Source organism: Leucoraja erinacea, chromosome 18 (genome assembly GCF_028641065.1).
Source record: "Leucoraja erinacea ecotype New England chromosome 18, Leri_hhj_1, whole genome shotgun sequence".
NCBI lineage: Eukaryota > Metazoa > Chordata > Chondrichthyes > Rajiformes > Rajidae > Leucoraja > Leucoraja erinaceus.
Genome location: NC_073394.1, coordinates 34,415,667 through 34,422,698, shown reverse-complemented (window position 1 = coordinate 34,422,698; position 7,032 = coordinate 34,415,667).

Sequence of the window (7,032 nt, the reverse complement as noted above, 5' to 3'; positions counted from 1 at the left end):
TTTATTTTATTTTATTATTATTTTTCTTTACTTTTCTTAACAGCTATTTTAATTGGGAGTAGGACAGGTGAGGCTCTGCCTCCCCTACCTCCCCTGACCACACGTCCCTGGTGTGTAACTGGACAAGTGGGTCTCTGCCTGGAAACCTGTTACCGTCCAGAGTCCAATTGTTTACTCTGCCAGCTGTGAGCAGCTGTTGGCAACGACGATAGAGTCCTAGAGACACAGCACAGAAGCAGGCCCTTCGGCCCACTGAGTCCGTGCTGCCCATCAACCACCCAGTTACAAACTAATTTCGAATTAATGATTGATACTTTATTATCAGTGAAATTCTTTGTTCTGCGAACCATATACAAAGTTTCACGGTGTCAAGGTCAGTTTATTGTCACATGTGCTAATTAAGGTACAGTGAAATTCAAATTACCATACTAAAAAAAAGCACCAAGACGGAACTACATAAAAGTTAACATAAGTTAGAGTTAGAGTTTCCTTTATTGTCATTCAAACTTTTAGTTGGAACGAAATTGCGTACCTTGCAGTCATGACAGAGAAAGTAACAGAACACACAATTAACACAGTTTAACACAAACATCCATCACAGTGAATCTCCAGGCACCTCCTCACTGTGATGGGAAGCAAAAAGTCTTATCTCTTCCTTGCTTGTTCTCCCTCTGTGTTGAGGCGATCCAGGCTTTCGATGTTGGGCCCCCCGTCGGGTGATGGTAAGTCCAGCGGCCGAATCCGAGCTCCACGAACGGGCCGATTCAAACTCCACGGCCAGGGGTGGGCGAAGCTGCCACCCTCCAGTCCAGCGGACGAAGCTGTTGTTGTGGGAGCTCCGGAGAATCGGTCACCAACCTGGGATCTGCGAGGTCCTGATGTTACCGTCCACGGGGCCTGCGGCTGTAGCCTCCGAGGCTCCGAAGTTGGGTCGCAGCCACAGCGTTACCACAGTCTCCGAAGTCGGCCAGCTTCGCCATGGTGAGTCCACAGGCTCTGCCACCGGAGCCTCGAGGTCGATTGCAGTTGGAGGCCGCCATCTCCACGATATTAGGCCTCAGCGCAGACGGAGACGGAGATACGACAGAGAAAAGGTTGCATCCCCGTTGAAGGAAGAGGTTAAAAAAGGTTTCCCCCACCCCCCCACATATACACAACTAAAAATAAACTAAAACATACATCTAACAAGACAAAAAAAAAGGAAAAGACAGACGGACTGCAGGCGAGCCGCAGCTGTTTGGCAGCGCCACCACTTCCGGAATAAACATCCACCACAGTGGATTCCCCACATTCCTCACTGTGATTGAAGGCAATAAAGTCGTATCTTCTTCCTCTTTATTCTCTCGCGGTCGGGGCAGTCGAACCACCCGCAGCCGGCGGTAGAAGCCCCTGCGTCGGGGCGATTGAAGCTTGAGCTCCACGATGGTAAGTCCTCAGGCTCCCGTGGTGGAGCTCCCGAAGTTGGTCTCCAGCAGAGTCCGCCAACTCCTCGATGTTAGGCCGCAGTGCGGATGGAGGTACAATACGGAGAAACATTTCCACAACCACCCTCCCCTTCCCCACATAAAACAAGCTAAAGAACACTACAAATATACATTTAACACATACTATCAAACAACGAAGAAGGAAGGGACAGACAGACTGTTGGCAAGGCAGCCATTACTGGCGCCATCTGGTGGTATCGACAGTATGCACAGAGTCGCCACATACTGGACGCCATCAAAGTCACAAAGTGTTCAAAGTGTTCCCAATGGTCCCTCTTCAGAGACAGACACAAAATGTTGGAGTAACTCAGCAGGTCAGGTCAGGCAGCATCTCTGGAGAAAAGTAATAGGTGACGCTTCTTCAGACGGGTGGTCTGACCTCCTGTATTATCTTGTATCCCATAATTTTCATTGACATTCCCATCAACTATCCCCAAATCTTAACCCTCACCTGCACACTAGGAGGAATTTACAGCAGCCCATTAACCTACCAACCTGCCTGTCTTTGGGATGTGTCCGGGGAGGGGGCCCAGAGCACCTGGAGGAAACCCATGATCCCCCAGGGAGAACGTGCAAACGCCATACAGACAGCTCTGGCGGTCACGGCTGTGAGTCAGTGGAGTTCCAGCAACACTCTAATGCTAGGTCACTGGCAAAAAGCTCCTCATGGTAAAGTGGCTCCAATTCGGACATTAATGCCAGTTCTCCAGCACACAGGGGGTTGACAACTATTTGTAATTACTTATAACAAGTAATTAAAAACGACCCTTCTCTATAATGAAAGTGCCAGCGCCGAGTGGCCTGGTTGATCTTTGCCAGCAAGAATGAACAAGACTCTTGGTTTCTGACTGTGTGGTTCAGAAGCATCCTTGTGTGGAGAGGTTCCCAACTCGTGTAGAAAGCCTTGGCCTGCTGTGAGACGTTGTGCACTAACTCTACAAGCTGTGGTTTGAAATGGATTTATCACAATTTTGTGGGGATGCATATTGACAGAGAAGCCCTGCCACTGGTTGGAAGTGGTGATAAAGACTGGTCTTCATACTTGCCCTTCAATGCAGATGCATGGCAAATAAAACCCTGAAGATGCTGAACAATGAAATAAAAACAGAATATGCTGGAGATATTCGACAGGTTAGACAACATCTGTAGAGACAGGGAGGGAGATAGAGAGAGTCATGCAAAGGATCCCTAAACAAAAATGTATCAGCCTTGTTTCTCTCCTGGATAGATACTCCTGAGCTGCTGAGTGACTGCAGCATTTTCTGTTTTTATGCCACAATCCACAGCCATGTATTTTCAGAATTTGGATACCTGCACTTCAAACACAATTTGGGGATTTCTATGAAGACGTGTATCATTAATTGCAATATAAATATTTTTAATTATTTGTGGATTTTAGTGGTAGCATTTAGTAAGGATAAAGATGCCAGGTTTTAATGAATGTGTGGGTTCCGACCAATGCCAATGTGCCCCAGCCCCTACATTGTCACACGGGCAATGCGCTGCCAGTCACATCTCACATCGTCCGCTGCTCTCTGCACATCCAAGGCCACAATCATCACTTGATGGTCCAATTCTGAAAAGATTTCATTTACTTCACCTAATGTTTTTGACTAATCTACCCGGTATATCTATTAAATTGGTTTAAGTGCATTCTTTAAAAAATATTTAATTCTACTATATTTTTAAACCAGTGGAAATTGTTAGGCAAAACTGAATCTATCTGGTCCACTGGATAAACGTGAAGATTGCTACTTTGTTTCAGCTGTGCTTATAGAGGCAACGCTGTAACATCACTTGGCTGAGGATTTTCAATAACTGAAACTCTCCAACTTTGCTCAAAGCTAATAAAATCCAACAGCAAGCTCAAAAGGATCCAAAAATAATGTCTGGAAAGTTCAAGTCCCTGGTACAGTGCGGATCCGGTGGGCCGAAGGGCCTGTTTCCACGCTGTATCTCTAAACTAAACATAAAATAGCTTGTACGGTTAGTGCTGGATAAAAAAGTATTGGATTCATCGGGTGACACTGAATGAGTCTTTGAATGTGAAAACTTGAATCAGTACAAGAGGCTCCATTCAGGAGCACATAAAGCATGGTCTCTGTTTTCCAAACAAGTCCTTAACTCGATGTCTTTTGTCTCCACAAATGCATATCATATGTAGATTGGTCTCAGTTTTCCCAATCATTCCATGCGGGGTAAAATTCCTTATATGAAAATTTAGCTCATTCTCAGTTTCTTGGCTTAGTTCCCATTTTCCAAATAAACACTTAGTATGATTTCACTTTCCCAAGCAAGCCTTTCCATTTCTCCATCGAACAGTTGCCTTGGCTCTCATTTTCAAAGTAAGTGCGTTGCTCAGTTTGCCAAAAGTCCGTAGGCTTAGCTCTGTATTTCACTCTAATTGACGGAAAGCTTAGTCTGGTGTGATTTAAAAATATCAAAACTCCACGTGAGATTTTTGATGCTGTTTTCGCTGTAGTTTTGTAACTCAGAGAATAAAATCCACATTTTCAAAGAAGATCACTATCACCAGCCTTTGCTAATGGTTTAACTTGACCACAAAGTGGGAGGGTGGTAGGGGTTGACTTACGGAGTTAGTCACATCGATTACTAATTATCTATGCCTTTTATTCCAGTTGTTTCTCATTAAATCCTGTTTATGCATGTAATTTTCCTATTGGTCTCAGTGGTCATACATTTTTTAAAAGCCTCTTCCTTGATTTCATCTGTTTGAGATGCACCCTTGGTTACTGAAGAGGTGTAGATGGGAATTGCAGGAATACTAGGTAATATATGGTCAGACTCACACAGCATGGAAACAGGCCCTTCAGCCCACTGAGTTCATGCTATCAGGCATAGATTCACAGGAGTGCTACTATTTATTCACTCCATATTCCAGACTAGGGCTGATTAACCTATGAATCTGAATGTTTAATGACATGGAAGAGCTCCAGAGAATCCAGAGGAAAGCTAGGCGGTCAAGGGGAGAACGTGTAAACTCCACACGGGCTGCACTGGAGGTCCAGATCGGGAGCCTGGATCACTCGAGCAGTGAGACAACAGTTTTACTGACTGAACACTGTCTCATCCCCTAATCTCACCACTTTCCCTGAAGAGAGGGGAAGTGCCGGAAGAGCAGAACAAGGCAATGACAACCTTGCAAGGATATGCCTAGCAAATCCAGGCTGATCATTTTCACCAAGGTGGTGCGGAAACTCTTACAAAGCATAATTAGGGAAAACATTGATGGGTACCTGAAGATATTTGAGTTGATAGGTATCAAAGGTATTTTATTGGTCACATTCACATACACCCAGGTGTAGTGAAGTGAAATGGTTTTTGCCATTTTGCAGCACACAAAAAAAGAATACAGACATAACACCAATGAAAGTCTTAAACACAAAGAACATCCCCCCCACAATGGTTCCCACCATGAGGGAAGGCACAAAGTCCAGTCCCCAACCCCAGTTCACCCATAGTCGGGCCCATTGAGGCCTCCACAGTTGCCTCTACGGCGGCCCGATGTTCCAGGTCGTTCTCGCCGGGTGAGGTTGCTCTGGCGTCGGGAGAGTCCTCCCAGCGGCTTGGGAACCCTGGAACGGTCGCTTCCGTACTGGAGGCCGCGGCTTCCGAAGCCAACAAGGCCGCGCCGGTTGGAGCTCCACAACTGGCGATCTCATCTAGAGATTCTAGGTTCCCGATGTTAAGTTCAGCGCCGCCGCCCGCAGCTGGTCGCTCCACAGTCCCGCAGCTCCGCGATGTTTTACCGGAGCTCCAGCGCGGCGACACGGGCAAGGCTTCGCCCGCTCTGCGATAGCACTCCAGTGCTGTGCCGCCGCCGAAGCCAAGGTTCTGGGCGGTCCCCGACAGGAAACGCCGCTCCAGGCCCGTTGGTAGGCCGCGAGGACGGGTCGAAGCTGCAGCCCGGATGAAAAGCTGCCTCTCCGACCAGGTAGGGACCCTGAAAGGTAGTTTCCCCCTTCCCCTAGAGAGGAGATAGGATGAGTTTGTCGAAGGGACATTATATTTGAATAAGCTAATTGGTTTTTTTTTTAAATTAAAGCATCTAGAATGGTTTGAAGGGGATTGGCATGAATGTTGGGTGGTATGCAAGGTCTAGAATGGAAATCTTCACTAAAATTGAACATGGAATACAAAATTCCAAGAAACAAGAAAGAAACCGACTTAAGCACTGAAAGCAAAGAATCACACAAAGTGTTTTTCAAACGAGTGCTTTATCCCAGGGTTCACTGGGTTTTTTGAGAAATGTAAATACCTTGTACATGAACATGCGGAATAAAATATCACTGGTTGTCAACAACACGTGGGTTAAGGCACGGCGGAGAGTAAGGAAGAGAATTATGACAGTCTGCAGGATGCTCAATATCTGGTTGAATAGGCAGACAAATGGCAGATGAAGTTTAATCAAGGTATGAAGCATACATTTTGGCAATTGAATGGAACGGAAGCAGTGACACAGTCCTAAGGGTACGCGAGTTAATAGATTGCGCGGGATCCTGAGCATAATAAATGTGTTGGGGTTGAACCTTTATAAAACAATGTTTAGGCTACAGTTACAGTAATGCATTCAGTTCTGAAAACCAGAGTTGAGGAAGAATGTGAACGCCCTAGAGTGCATTCAGGAATGATTTACTGAAATGGTTCCAGGGAGGATGGATTTCAGCTGCAAGGTGAGACTGGTGGACCTTGATATGTTCTTCTGGGAACAAAGAAGGCCGGGAGGAGACTTAACCAATTGAATGCAAGATTATAACTAATGGCGATAGTGTAGATAGAGAGAGGCAGTTCCCAAAGGCCCGTAGATATAGATTTAAAGTGAAGGGCCAACAATATTGGGGGGGCTGGGGGAAGGGGGAATGTGAGGATTTTACCTAATGCAGAGAATAGTTATGGCCTTGAACTCAGTATCTGTAAGGATGGAGAAAGAGCTGATCAAGGTTTTCAAAAAGGGATTACATAGGCACATGGGAAGGGCTGGATGCTGGAGCTGACTGGGATCAGTCTTTGGCACAGAGTCAATGTTCTGAATGGCTTCCTACACTGGCAACATGATTCAAGGCTAGTATCTGACTTCTGTTCATCTGCAACCGCGCAATGTAAATTTTGATCAGGGTATGTGATGCCTCCCAGTTTGCTGGTCCCTATTGAGCAGGTTCGACGTAGACACTCTGAACTAGGATGATGGTTTATTAAAACCCATAAAACTGGGTTACTCAAGGTCCGGCAGGAAATCTCACGTGACATGGTAAGTTGAGGCACGGCGGAGAGTAAAGAAGAGAATTATGACAGTCTGCAGGATGCTCAATATCTGGTTGAATAGGCAGACAAATGGCAGATGAAGTTTAATCAAGGTATGAAGCATACATTTTGGCAATTGAATGGAACGGAAGCAGTGACACAGTCCTAAGGGTACGCGAATTAATAGATTGCGCGGGATCCTGAGCATAATAAAATGTGTTGGGGTTGAACCTTTATAAAACAATGTTTAGGCTACAGTTACAGTAATGCATTCAGTTCTGAAAAC